Source organism: Acomys minous (assembly GCF_964271855.1).
Source record: "Acomys minous genome assembly, chromosome: 7".
Classification (NCBI taxonomy): Eukaryota; Metazoa; Chordata; class Mammalia; order Rodentia; family Muridae; genus Acomys; species Acomys minous.
The window spans coordinates 52,490,873-52,504,702 of record NC_140488.1 but is presented as its reverse complement, the minus strand read 5'-3'; the positions used below and the strand labels follow the sequence as shown (position 1 = coordinate 52,504,702).

At 35.6% G+C, this 13,830-nt stretch overlaps 1 pseudogene across 1 annotated transcript in view; it reads left to right on the top strand.

Annotated features, from left to right (window-relative positions):
• The window catches only part of LOC311601980 (protein SET-like), a 468,622-nt pseudogene that overhangs the window by 349,689 nt on the left and 105,103 nt on the right, over nt 1-13,830 (top strand). The gene's annotated exons all lie outside the window — the stretch shown is intronic.

Genomic DNA, 13,830 nt, shown 5'->3' with positions numbered 1-13,830 from the left:
ATAATAATAATTCAAAAAAGAAAAGAAAGAGTAGATGGGAAGAGAAAATTAATACCAAAAGTGTAGAGATATGGTGCCACGGTAGAGTGTTTGCCTAGCATGTGCAAGGTCCCAAGTTCAATTCCTAGCATATACCTCTGCCTTAAAATATAAGAGTAGACGTTAATGAAACAGAATAAAAAAATACAGCTTAATTACATAGACCTAGAAGGTCTCTGGATCTTGCCAGATCAGCCATGTTGCTACATTAAAGTTCTTCTACATCTTTCTTCCACTTTTTGTTTAAGCAGAAAATTGTACACAGTTTAATGACTACAACAGATATAATTATCAATCCCATAAAACTAATAATCCAAATGTTCCTATGAAATTCCATTGATGTGATGATACTTCATGCTACAGTTCTGATCATCTCTCCTTCAGCAAATGTCCATTTAAGCATCAGGGATTTCCAATCTGCTAGTCTGATGAATGTGTTCTTTGCAGCCACTTTGTTGAGCAGTCTCCATGGAAGAGGCAATACATTTTCTACGATATACATGAGATGTGCCTTTCATGTGAAAGCTTCTCTTTTTTATATTAGGTCTTTATCAATTTGGATTGAGCCCATAGAATTTTATCACTTGGGCAAATTTAGACAAAATCTCTTACCCAAAATAACACATTACCTTACTTCCACTCTGATGTTAAAACATCTTTAAAATACACAGGTTGATCTAATTCATTATTTTTCTAAAATCCAGTGATTTTTAGAAGCTGCTGTTCCGGCCTCATTGGCATCCAAAAACCCTGTAAGGTTAATAAAGAATTATTCAGTCTATTCCTGGGAATTCTTATATCCCTTCTCTGTTTATTAAGCATCTCCTTTAAGGTACAATTAGATCGTTCAATAACTGCTTGCTTTTTTTGAATCTATGATATATTTATAATATGGTCATATGGTGGGGAAGGAGGGCCCTTTCTGTCAGACATCTAAGGGAGAAGAATAGGGCAGAAGAGGGAGAGCGGGTGTCAATTCAAAGATATAAGCAAAGAGATGACATTAGGGATATAGTCTGAATAAATTAATTTTTTTAAAAGGAGGGACTTTCCATTGTTATTTTTTCACTGGTTGAGCATTACTATAAGTAGGTATTGTAAAAGAAAAGTTTTCTTTATCTTGCTCTTGTAGGGAAATAATAAAGAAGCTATCTTTTAAATTGATTATTATGATAGACCATTCTTTTGGTAATAAAGAAGTTAAGGGGATTCCAGCCAGGAATGGACCCATAGGATGGATCAGCTTATTTATATCACTTCAGTTAGTCAGCAACCTCTAATTTCCCAATTTCTTCTTAATGACAAAAACAGGAGAAATCCAGAAGATGCTCCAGCACACAACAAGAAAATTTGCTCAAACATGTTCATAGCAGCCTTATTCATAATAGCCAGATCATGGAAACAGCCTAAGTGTCCATCAGTAGAAGAATGGATAAAGAAACTGTGGTACATATACACTATGGAATACTACTCAGCTATTAAAAACAACGAATTCCCGAAATTTGTGGATAAATGGATTGAGCTAGAAATGATCATAATGAGTGAGTTAACCCAGAAGAAGAAAGACTCAAATGGTATATACTCACTTATATCTGTATACTAGCCCAAGGGGCATGTCCCACGAAAGCCTTCACTTACCAGGAAACTGGGTGAGAGGGGAGGACATCCTATTGTGACTCTAGATGAGAGAAGCATGGGAGAATAGCAAAGTAGAAGGATCCAGAGGGTCCTAGAAACCTACAAGTAGAACATGATGATAGGCAGATTTGGGCCCAGGGGTCCCAGTCAAACTAAGGCACCAGGCAAGGACAATACAGGCGGTAAACTTTAAACCCCTACCCAGATCTAGCTAATGGTCAGAACATTCTCCACAGTTGAGTAGAAAGTGGGGTCTGACTTTCTCATGTACTCTGGTGCCCCATATTTGACCATGTCCCCTGGATGGGGAGACCTGGTGGCACTCAGAGGAAGGATAGCAGGCTACCAAGAAGAGACTTGATACCCTATGAGCGTATAAAGGGGGAGGAAATCCCCCTCAGGCACATTCATAGGGCAGGGGAGTAAGGGGAAAATGGGAGGGAGGGAGTAATGGGAGGATACAAGGGATGGGATAACCATTGAGATGTAACATGAATAAATTAATAATAAAAAATTTTAAAAAAAAGAAAAAAGAAAGAAATCAAAAACAAACAAACAAACAAACAGGAGAAATCCAAGGACATGTAGACTATTTTTTATGTTAAGCTTCCAGCTGCTCTTGTACCAACTGCTCAAGTGTCTGTACTTTTTCTTCATTTAAGGGATATTGCCCCACACGAGCTTCTCAATTGGCCATTTTAAAGGTAGGCCTTTTGGTGTCCCTCTATCTCCAGAATTTCTTGTTCTATGTAGTGGGGCTGCTCTACCTTGGTTAATGGGCTACCTGTGGCTAAGGCCAGAGCAGTGTTGCCTTATATAACATGAAATAGATCTCCAATACCTGATATACTTTTCTCTGTTTTTTCTGTGGCTTGCTGACAGGAAGCACCTGGCTGTGTTACTTGTTGCCTTAGCAGAAGGAATCCTCTTTGTATGTTTCCTGTACTTAAAGAATTATCTTATAGGGAGTTTCTCTTTGAGATCATTCTGATCTTCATTTATTAGTCCAATGCCTACCACATATTCTAGAGAAGTCACTAGGAATGTTTTTCCTACAATATCTTCTCATATGGCCTCTTCTTCCACAGTTAAAAACAATGGACATTTTGACAGCTAGAATGATTGGCTATTACTTGTCCAATTACGTTGTCACTAGGGTCAATATCAGCAGTAGTTCTAATCCATTTATCCATGAAAGTTGATCGAGCTTTTAAAGGTCTACAAACCTTTTCTGCACTCTGTATTTACATATCCATAAAGCAAAATTTCAACTAATACCCATCTTGCATATTGGTATAATATTATCATTCAATTCCTTGGAATTGGATTTTATCAGAATGGTGATAAAACCAAATGGTTGTTTTAATTTTTCTTTTTTTAACTTTTCTTTTTTTCTTTTTTTATTATTTACTTTCTTTTTCATATACATTTAAATATTACACATATATAAAGAAAACTACATACAGCAAGAAGAACCACAGAACAATCAGGAACTATATTCATTTTGCTTTCATCATGTTTGGACTTTTTTTATTTGGGAAAATTGAAGAAAATATTTTCTTATGTCAGTGAGTCGAAAATTCTGACTGTAACTCAATATCTATCGTATCTCATCAGTATCAACTTAAAACATATATTTAGACCTAAAAATATTTTTATTTAATTAATTTATTTAGATTTCAACTCAATTGTTATCCCATCAATTGTATCCTCCCATTCCTCCCTTATTCCCACTTTCACCCTATTCTACTCCCCTAGGTCTATGACCAAGGGGGACCTCCTCCCCCACTGTATGGTCATAGGCTATCAAGTCTCATCTTGGTAGCCTGCTTATTCTTTCTTTCAGTGCCACCAGGCCTCCCCACCAAGGAGAAGTGATCAAATATGGGGCACCAGAGAACATGTCAGAGTCAGTCCCTGCTTTCCACATAACTATGGAGAATGTCCTGTCCATTGGCTAGATCAGAGTAGGGGTTCGATGTTTACTACTTGTATTGTCCTTGGTTATTGCAATAGTTTGAGCAGATCCCCCCCCCCCCGGGCACTGATTCACCCATCCCGATTTTCTTATTGTAGGTTTCTAGGATCCTCTGGATCCTTCTATTTGCCCAACTCCTATATTCTCTTACCTAGAGTCCCAGTAGGATGTCTTCACATCTATCCCAATCTCCTGGTAAGTGAAGACTTTCATGGGACATGCCTTTTGGGCTAGTGTTCAGATATAAGTGAGTATATACCATTTGACTCTCTCTGTTTCTGGGTTAACTCACGCACTATGACCATCTCTAGTCCCATCTCTTTGTCCACAAATTTCAGGAATTCTTTGTTTTTAATAGCTGAGTAGTATTCCATAGTGTAAACATACCACAGTTTCTTTTTTTTCCTTTTTTTATTAATTTATTCTTGTTACATCTCAATGGTTATCCCATTCTTCCCTCCCTCCCATTTTCCCCTTATTCCCCTCCCCTATGACTGTTCTGAGGGGGATTACTTCCCCCTGTATATGCTCGTAGGGTATCAAGTTTCTTCTTGGTAACCTGCTGTCCTTCCTCTGAGTGCCACCAGGTCTCCCCCTCCAGGGGACATGGTCAAAGGTGAGGCACCAGAGTATGTGAGAAAGTCAATTTCTTTATCCATTCTTCTACTGAGGGACACTTAGGCTGTTTCCAGTTTCTGGCTATTATGAATAAGCTTGTTATGAACATGGTTGAGCATATGTCCTTTTTGTGTAATGGATCATTTTCTGGGTATATTCCAAGAAGTGGAATAGCTGGGTCTTGAGGAAGCCTTATTCCCAGTTTTCTGTGAAAGCACCAGACAGATTTCCAAAGTGGTTGTACTACTTTGCATTCCCACCAGCAGTGAATTAGTGTTCCTCTCTCTCCACATCCTCATCAGCATGTGGTGTCACTTGAATTTTTGATTTAGCCATTCTGATGGGTTAAGATGGAATCTCAGAGTTGTTTTGATTTGCATTTCCCTAATGACTAAGGAGGTTGAGCATTTCTTTAAGTGTTTCTCAGCCATTTGATATTCTTCTGTTGAGAATTTCTGTTTAGTTCTGAGCCCCATTTCTCAATTGGGTTATTTGCTTTGGTGGTGTTTAATTTCTTGAGTTCTTTATAAAGTGTGGATATTAGACCTTTGTTAGATGTAGGGTTGGTGAAGATCTTTTCCCAGTCTGTAGGCTGTTGCTTTGTTCTGTTGACAGTGTCTCCTGCCTTACAGAAGCTTCTCAGCCTCATAAGGTCCCATTTATTAATTGTTGACCTTAAGGCCTGGGTTGTTGGTGTTCTGTTCAGGAAGTTGTCTTCTGTGCCAATGTGTTCCAGGCTCTTCCCCACGTTTTCTTCTAACCAATTTAAATAACTAATCTTTTTTATGAAACTAAACTATCTTTTCTTTAACTCTATCAGAGACTTGAGAAGGAATAAAATTAATTACCTGATTTTTTCATTTTAAATCAATCACACTGGATATTTGTTTCACATTTTGGTAAAGGTAAGATAAATAAGTTGTTCACTGATCCAAAGTGAAATGTGCAAACAGTAAAATTCCTAAATTAACAATCATTTAAATTTGGGGAAAAGAAAAAATAGTATCAGAAACCATCAATGTTCTTTACTCATATTCAATTGTTAGTCTCAGAATTATTTCACAAATATCATAGAGCTGTTTTGTTAAATGCCAGCAGGCCCAGAAGTTTCACATTATGATGTGCTGGTTCATTTGTTTCTGATAGAAAAGTATGAAATTTTACATACAATTTAGAAAGTAATGCTGACATTCAGGTTCAACAGATGCTAATTTGTATGAAGATGGAATAACATATGACAGAACCAAGTTCTTTGGAGAACAGGGTGAGAATCTGTATAAATTATTGACTACAAAATTATATACAGAAATACATTGCTATGCTGATACCTGTATCAGAAAGCTAATGTAGCGACCAGAGGATGGAGAAGATAAAATGCAATAAAATGAGAGTCATATATAAGTAAGGTAATATTCTGAAGCCACATATTTTTCTTGAAGAAGTTTTCAAAATCTGCACCCTTGGCAAGAAAACTACCATCTGCCTTTCCACTCTACTATACATAATCAGATAGATGTCTTTTATTATGAGCAAATAAACCAAGAAATTTCTTTAGAATTATCATCTTCTAATCAGTTTTTGGAAGATAACTAATAGTACTGGAAATAACAATATAGAAGAATATGCTGGCATCTATGTTTCATGAAACCAAAAAACAAAATTGGAGACCAGAGTGTCCTGGATTACATGAAAACATTCACAAGTGCACCAGGTGCCAGGTGTTTTTAACGTCTAACAACCTTTGCCAAAATTCTCTTTTTGGGAGTCAAGCTCAGGCCTTCATATATGCTAAATATGTACTAGCTATTCTCAAACCTGCATTTCCAAATTCTAAAATAAGAACAAAAATAAATATAAAAAGTAAAATTAGAAATATTTTAGCGAAAATATGGTGTTATATAGATAAGTACATGACAAGATTGTCATTCAGTCATCATTTCTTCGTTGGGATCATCAGAGCACCGTGTTGAAAAAGTAACTGACACAGAGGAGGTTGAAGTCATACATATGTTACAACATAGCTCCTACCTTTTCTGTTTTGCATAAAAAAAGAAATACTTTGAGAAGGAATCATGTATTATTAAAATCTGCTACAAAGTTTCATATTCAACAAGACAAGAACAAACCTAAAGGAATGAGATGAAAGTATCAAAATGTAGGAGAAAACAGTGATAGAATGAGCCCACAAACCATCAAGTTGTTGCAGAGAAGAAAAAATGATAATCAAATTATTATGTTTAATATATTCAAAAAAACAATGGGATAGATGAAGTAAGTTGTTGAAATTGAGGTAGAATTGACAAGAGAATTTTGAAGTTTTAAAAATTATTTTTATTTCATATGTAAGTGTTTGCATGTATATGTATAGCATGTGTTTGCTTTGTACCTTCAGATATTAGAAGTATCAGATTTACTAGAATTGAAATTATGGATGTTTTGAAGACACCACATTGGTGTTGGAAGGTGAATTAATGCTCTCTCAAAGAATAAGTGCTTTTAACTCAAGTTATCTGAATACATAGTCTAATATTTACTTCTTCAGAAGTATTTGCCTCCTTCACGAAACTTCACATGGCTCTAAGCCAAATGTCCTCTTTTCCCCATTGTGACTTGAATTCTAGGTTTAAAAACTGAAGTCCCTTTGATTGTCTTTCCAAGAAGAACTTATTTGTTTAGAGAGGTTTGCATTCTATATTCCTCAAGAGTGAAGGAGGGAAAAGCATACATACATTTCAAGGTTTTATTTTCTGAGTTAACTTCCTTAATGTGGAAGGAGACATAGGTCATAGTGCTTTACAGAAAATGATCATTTTAAAATAAGGAAAACTTTTCTGTTGATTTTTATGTGTATGAAGATTCTGCTTTCATCCAAAAATTTAATATTAAGCATAAGATTAATATGAGTAGATATAAATAATGATGCTTTATCACTGTCTTCCTAACCACATGCAGAGGAAATCAAATAAAAACTACTGGATATAAAACGGCTTCATTAAAAAAATCTTGGAAATCTGGGGAGAAGGTTTTCTTAGTTTATTTGGCTGTTATTCATTTTGAGTTATTGTATAATATTATAGTAATTGACTGTGTCTAGAAAAATATACTTCAAGACTGCAAATTTGCTCATATATACATTGTTCCATACCAGGTTTTTGGTAAGAAAGTTTGAAATGCCACTAAAATACTTCACATTAATTATAACCTCAGAGAGTTTAAATAGATACAAAGTTATCAGATATTACAGTGAAGCTCATTTAAAGGCAATAAAGCAATTTTAATAAATTACTCTTAAAACTTATAAATTGAGTTATGAACCCAAATTTAGAAAGACTCATATATTGCCTCACTCTATGTCTTATATTCACTAACTCCCCTTAAAGCACACTCAACAGCTGTAAACTGCACCCCATACACTCGTCTCTATTTTCTGGCCTACAATTACACCTGCTTTCCCAGATAAGTGGCCCAGGGACCCAAGATAAGACCTGACCCTATTCCTTATGCCCACCAATTCCCCATAAAGCCCACCCAACATCAGTAAACTGCAGCCCATTATAACAATTCCATATTCCAGCATACAACTTTGGCAGATTACTTCTGTTTTCCTGGTGCCCATAAAGGGTCTAGGCATTCCAGGGGCAATGTTGTCATCCAAGACACCAGAGTCATGCAGGTCACAAACTGCCCATGGACACACTCTACTAGACCTAAAGAATCACTGGTTACTAGAACCCCAGGCCACTTAGGCCAAGAAGACCAGACAGGAAACAGAAGCCAAGAGGAAAAATATCTAAAATCTACCCATCTAAGAAAGATAAACTGATACATCAGCATGTAAACTTATAATAATCCCAAAACACAGATTACCAGACACCATGATAGAAACAAAAAATAAAAGTCAGGGAAATATGGCACTACCAGAGCCCAGTTATCCTACAACAGTAATCCTTGGCTATTCCAACACAGCTGAAGCACAAAAAAGGTGACCTTACACCCAACCTTATGTTGATGATAGAGGCCTTTAAAGAAGAAATAGATAAGGGAAACACCAACCCACCCACAAAAAATTGATCCAATATTTACCTGCCTATAAGATGTGCAGATAAAGATAGAGCAAATCGGGCAGTGATTGAGGGATGTTCAACCAATGCCTGGATCAACCTAAGACCCTCCATGTGAGAAGGAGCCAATGCATGATCCTATTAATGATGCTCTGTGATACAGATGCATACAAAAAGCAGCCTAGCAGAGTTGTCCTCTGAGAGGCTCCACCCAGCAATATTTTGTAACAGATGCTGAAACTCACAACCAAACATTTGGAGATGCATAGGAAAAAATGGGGCCTGGGGGAGAAGAAAAGGACCTGGAGGTGACAGGAGCTCCACAAGAAGACCAACAGAACCAACCAACTAGCCAAGGCCCAGAGGGGCTTGCTTGGAGTGAAACACCAACCCAGGACCATGCATGGACTGGACCTAGGCCCCCAACACAGATGTAACTAGTGGGCAGCTCAATATTCATGTGGGTCCTCTAGTAATAACAGTGGGGGCTGTCTCTGATAAAGACTCTGGTAACAGCTTTTTTATTATTAGCCTCTAGCAGGACTGCCTTTCCAGGCCACAGGGGAAGAGGATGTGCAGTCTGATGTAACTTGATGACTGGAAGAGTCATTAGGTAGGTATTACTTCAAAAACATGTACTATAGAAAAATGGGAAAATATAAAAAAATGAATAATTTTCTCAATAGATTCCACTTACCAAAGATAAAACAAGCTCAGTTTCAATATTCCTTTAACTGCTAAGGAAATTGAAGCCTGCATTAAAAGTCTCCCAACAACAAGAAAATCCCAAAGGAGATGATTTTAGCACAGATTTCTACCAAACTTTCAAAAAAGAGCTAATAGCAACAGTCCTCAAATTATTCTACAAAATAGAAATAGAAGTAACATAGCCAAATCATTTTATGAAGGTGCAGTCACCCTGCTACTTAACCCGTAAATAGAGTAAAAAATAAAGAGAATTTTGGACAAAATTTCCTCATGAACATTGATGCAAAACTATTCAATAAAGCACTCACAAATTGACTTCAAGAACACATCAAATACATCATCCATCAAGATCAAGTCTGCTTCATCACAGATATGCAGGGATGGTTCAACATATGAAAATCTATCAATGCAGTCCACATTATAAAAAAACTGAATCATTTCGCTAGATTCCCAAAAATACATTTAACAAATTCCAACTTCCCATCATGAGATAAAATTCTTGAAAAACAAAGCACGTATTTAAACATGATAAAAGCAATATACAGCAAAATGTTCCCCAACATTTAATTAAATGAAGATAAACTGAAAGAACTTCCACTAAAACCTGGAACAAGAAAAGGCTGTCTACTCTCTTCATATCTACTCAATATAGTACTTAATGTTTTAGCTTGAGCAATAAGACAACTAAAGAGATCAAAGGGATACAATTTGAAAGGAAGAAGTCAAATTATTGGTGTTCACAGATTATATGGTTGGATATATAAGTGACTTCAAAAATTCTACCTAGGAATTTCTACAGTTGATACACACTTTCAGCAAAGTTTGTTGATACAAAATAAACACAAAAATGAATAGCCTTCCTATATATAATTGATAAATGGGCTGAGGAAGAAATTAAGGAAACAGCATTCTTCACAATAGCCATAAATAAAAATATATATATCTTTGCTTAACTCAAACCATGCATGTGAAGAACCTGTATGACAATAACTTCAAGCTTTTGAAGAAAAAAATGAAGAAGATGTCAGAAGATGGGAAGATCTCCCATGCTCATGGATTAGTAAGATTAACATAGTAAAAATGGCCATCTTACCAATTTAAATCTATTGATTGAATGCAATTCCCATAAAAATTCAAACACAAGTTTTTACAGACCTTTAAAGAACAACAGCCAACTTCATATGCCAAAACAAAACTTTCTAAGATAGCTAAAACTATCATATATAATAAAAGATCTTCTGGATGTATCTTCATCCCTGATTTCGAGCTGTACCACAGAGTAATAGTAATAGAAAGCACAGGTGGCAAAAACAAACAATTTTATCAATGGAATCAAATGCAAGACCCATGAGTAAATCCAGTCATCTATGGACACATAAATTTTGAAAAGCAAGCAAAAATTATAAAATTTAAAGAAGAAAGCATGTTCAACAAATAGTGGTCATCTAACTGGATGTCTGAATCTAGAAGAATGAAAATAGATCCATATCTATCACCCTGCACAAAACTCAAGTTCAAATCTATCAAAGACTTCAACACAAAGCCACATACACTAAACCTGAGAGAATAGAAAGTAAGGAATAGCCTCAAGTGGATTGGCATAGGAGAAAACTTCCTGAACACAACAACAATAGTTTAGGCAGTATGATCAACAATTAATAAATGAGACTTCATGAAACTGAAAACCTTATGTTACAAAAAGGACACGTTCAAAGGGACAAAACTGCAGTCTACATAATGAGAAGTTATCTTCACAAACCCCACATCTGACAGAGGGCTGATATCCATAATATATAAAGAAACTAGATATGTTATCTCAATATACCAAGCTTTTAAAATGAGGTACAGATCTAAACAGAATACTCAACAGAGGAATCTCTAATAGCAGAGAAACACTTAAAGAAATACTGTCATTATTCATTAGGGAAATGCAAATCAAAACGACTCTGAGATCCGTCTTATACTCATCAGAATGGCTATGATCAAAAACTCAAGTGACAGCACTTCTCCATTGTGAATGGGAGTACAAACTTGTACAACCTCTGTGGAAATCAATCTGGCACTTTCTCAGAAAACTGGGAATAGATCTACTTCAAGACGACTATACCACTCCTGGGCATATACTTAAAAGATGCTCCACCATACTACAAGGATACTTGCTCAAACATATTCATTGTGGCTTTATTCATAACATCCAGGACCTAGAAACAACCTAGATAACATTTAACCAAATAATGGTTAAATAAAATGTGGTACATTTACACAGTGGAATACTACGCAGCTATTAAAAAGAAGGACATCATGAAAATTTCAGGGAAATAGATGGCACTAGAAAAAAAACATGAGTGAAGTGATCCAGATGCAGAAAGACAAACATGGTATGTACTCATTAATATGTGGATATTAAATATAAAGTAAAGGATAATGATGCTGTATACAGTCCACAGACCCAAAGAAGCTAAGTACCAAGAGTGATCAAAGGGATGGGGGATGTGTGGATCTCACTGATAAGGGGAAATAAAATAGAAATTGAGGGTGGATAGGTGGAGGAGACTAGATAGGAATTTGGATGGGGCTGGGTACAGAAGTAATGAGATGGGGGGAGGACAGGATAGTATTTCTGATATGAGGTAGAAACCTTGGGCAATGGAATCTCCCAAGAATCTATGAGGGTTACCCCAGTTGCGACTCCTAGAAAGAAAATATTGAGCCTGAAAATGCCATCTCCAATAACCAGGCAAGACTTTCAGTAGAGGGACTGTGACACCAAACCAGCCACATACCCTCCTACCTACAATGTTCTGTCTTCAGAGAGGCCTTACCCAGAAACTGATGGAAACAGATGCAGAGACCTACAGTCAGGCATTAGGCAGAGCTTGGGAAAACCTGCAGAGGAAACAGAAGAAGGAAGGATTGTAGGATCCAGAATGATCAGGAATACCACAAGAAAACCTGTGAAATCAACTAACCTGGGCCCATTAAGGGCTCACAGAAACTGAACTGTTAATCAGAAAGGATGTATGGGTCTGACTAAGGCATTCTGTGTATGTGAAGCAGATGTGCAGCTTGGTCTTCATGTGGACTTTTTAATAGCAAGAGCTGAGGATGCCTCTGACTTTGTTGTCTGCCTTTGAAACCCTTCACCCCCTATTGGATCTCCTCATCTCGCCTCAGTAGAAGATATACCCATTCTTACTACAGGTAGATATGCCATGGCTGGTTGATATCCATTGGAGGACACCACTTTTCTGAAGAGAAAAGGATGAAAAGTTTATGGCGATTGGAGGAAAGGACTGGGAGGAGAGGAGACAGGGGAAACTGTGGATGGGATGTAAAGTAAATAATTAATTAAAATAAAAGGAAATATTCATATTTATTTATGAAATTACACCCCTACTTGGTTTCTACTTTTGATAGTTTTGGTTTTACAACACTCATTTTAAAAAGATCCTCTGAGTATTATATTTTATCTCTAAATATTTCAAAATGTAGTATATTTTTCAAAGAAGAAAGGCGTTTTATTTAACCTTAGCATCATTATAATACACACCAAATAACACCAATAAAATCAATAATATATAGTGTGTAATTCATTTGTTAACTTATCCAGTTATTTTCTTTCATAATTTTAGTGGTAAACGAAGATAATATATTCTATATTATTTGTCTAGAAAGTCTTTATTCTTGTACAATAATTTATGATCTGTACATTCAATATTTTTTATTCATTTCCATTTTTGAGGTATCATACTATATTATTCTAATTCTGATGTTCACTCATATTTTTGGTTGTGAGGCTAGCCTTTAATGGCTGAGCTATCTCTTCAAATTTTGATGTTCACTCTTTATGTTACTGAGTAATAATTATCTCAGTAAAAAGGCATGATAGTTTACTTTTAATTTGTAGTACATAAATATAAAATTAACATTGCCAGCCTAAAATGTTTCATGGAAAGGAAAGTAATTGATTATCACATTGAGTAATAACTTTTGTATAAAGTGGCACAGTACTTTTGATAGCTATATTTTAGATCTCCAAGCCTTTCAATATTTTCTTAAACATTTAATTAAAGTGTTTGCTTCACATTTAAATTTTGACACACAATCATTTGCACAGTGGTAAAAAGTTTAAAAGGCCTGAAGTTATTCATCTGATAAATGAGAATTTCTTAGAATATCTACCTTTCAGTAGAAACAGTTCTAAAGCTATAAGATACTCCAAAGAGAGCTCTGCTTTCAAGGCAATGATATATACATATATTCAACAAGGCAGCTTTCTCCAAATGTTAAAGTTTCAGCCCCAGGGCATTTCACTGGACACATGTTAGAAAATAAAGCCAGTTGAACAAGTTTGCAATTTGGGGACTTTTTTTTTTCCTAGTCTATATCTAACTAAGGAGTTCCAATAATTTTATAGTGATAAGTTTACAATGATATGATATCAAAACCTAGACATTTTTGCACAGCTCTAATTTACAGGTTTTTTTACTTGGTAAATACTTATTTGAATTATTATATATTAATAGGTATACAATTCATAAGCATATACATAAGACACAGAATAATCTTATCTATTAACTTGTAGTATATCATATGCTAAAATATGAACTAAGTTACCTATACATTAAATTATCATTATGAATTCATATGATATATTATTATTGTTCCCATTTCTTACATGAAGATATTGAAAATCAATATTTTTTTACCAAGTACTATTAAGAGGAGAGCCATAGTTAATTTTTATTGCAATTTATTCACTTTACATCCCATTTAGTATCCTCTCGC